The sequence below is a fragment of the Branchiostoma belcheri genome, unplaced genomic scaffold, assembly GCF_001625305.1.
Source record: "Branchiostoma belcheri isolate BF01 breed outbred unplaced genomic scaffold, Haploidv18h27 scaffold151, whole genome shotgun sequence".
In the NCBI taxonomy this organism is placed as follows: domain Eukaryota; kingdom Metazoa; phylum Chordata; class Leptocardii; order Amphioxiformes; family Branchiostomatidae; genus Branchiostoma; species Branchiostoma belcheri.
The window spans coordinates 219862-221441 of NW_017802947.1; the positions used below are offsets into that span (position 1 = coordinate 219862).

At 39.8% G+C, this 1580-nt stretch overlaps 1 protein-coding gene across 50 annotated transcripts in view; it reads left to right on the plus strand.

Moving 5' to 3' along the window:
* Nucleotides 1-1580, plus strand: part of LOC109465484 (fibrillin-2-like) — a 206866-nt gene that overhangs the window by 177320 nt on the left and 27966 nt on the right. The gene's annotated exons all lie outside the window — the stretch shown is intronic.

Consider the following 1580-nt stretch of genomic DNA (forward strand, 5'->3'; position numbering starts at 1 on the left):
TACAGATGGGACGGACAACTGCCACGCTCATGCAACCTGTACTAACACAGACGGTAGTTTCACATGTGGCTGTGACACCGGTTACTCCGGGGACGGAGTCACCTGTACTGGTAAGAACAAAAGATTGTCTCTAAAGCATCACATCGCCAATACATGCGTTGCTTACATAGAATCAAATTTTACAAGTGTCTTGAAGGTATTTATCATTATACATGTATTTCAAAACATCGTGCCAAAAGTTCAAGTATGTGTAGTACTACAAATACGATAAAGTGATACCCATCAAATACATTGGTCTGATATATACGTTCGCGAATGTCTGCCCCGTTTTCTTAATTTATGTTTCGATTCTTGACGTAGTACCAGTGCTTTACATTTCAGGGCATCATGTGGGACAGTTATCTGTGTACCTTTCTTGTACCGATAACGTCGATTATTAAACAAGAAAGATATTTCCCCTTCCCCTTGATGAGTTTTGTGGCGCTGTGAGGTATACCTATCTCACTACATCATGGGCTGTAACTGGGAAAACAGTAACACGCATGCGCAGATAATGCAATTGCGGTTTGTCTCAACAGATATCGACGAATGCACAACGAGTACAGACAAATATTGATAGCGTAAAATTACGTTTGCTTTGTAGATATGGACGAATGTGACATGTACATTGCCAGAAAACAAGAATATTTCCTCTTGTCTAGATTCAACAAGCTTTTACCATTGTGAGGTAGAACTGTTACTTTCCAGTAATGACCAACTTGGACTGTGAGTGTAAGACAAATATTACTATATATTATACGTAATTTGTCACTGCAGATATCGACGAATGTACAACTGACACGGACAACTGCGACGATGATGCAACCTGTAGTAACACAGACGGCAGTTTTACCTGTACCTGTAACAACGGTTACACCGGAGATGGAGTCAACTGTAATGGTGAGAACAAAAACAATTCTGTTGTATATTTCTGGAACATTTTAGTATATTACTGGGGAACATTAATTCAAGCGTTGCAGTCTTAGTCAGCATTGCTTTATAGATTCATGATTCTGTGTCAAAATATCCTAAAATATTAACACTGTATACCCAGTTTAATGTCCTTACCGCAATAAATAGGTATTATTGGTCAGAAGAGATTCATTCCTTAGAGATATACCGCCCCTTCTCCAGTGATGACTAATGTGAGCAGTAAACAACAAGACAAAGATTATCTTCCGTGTTGGTAGTCATTATGCAGCAAGTTTGAACTACAATTTTCAACACAAGAAATTGAACCTACCCATGGCATATATTTTAGTCTTTGTCAAGGAATGAGCAATCCACCGCTTCACGCAGATAACACACGTGACACTACTAGCAGTTGTGTTGGAAATTGCAGTTCAAACTTGCTTCATAAAGACAAAGATTACTAGCTATAGTATGTCGTTGCGGTTTGTTTTTACAGATATCAACGAATGTACAGATGGCACCCACAACTGCGACAATGATGCAACCTGTGCTAACACAATCGGCAGTTTTACCTGTTCCTGTGACGTTGGTTACACCGGGGACGGGGTCAACTGTGACGGTGAGAACAG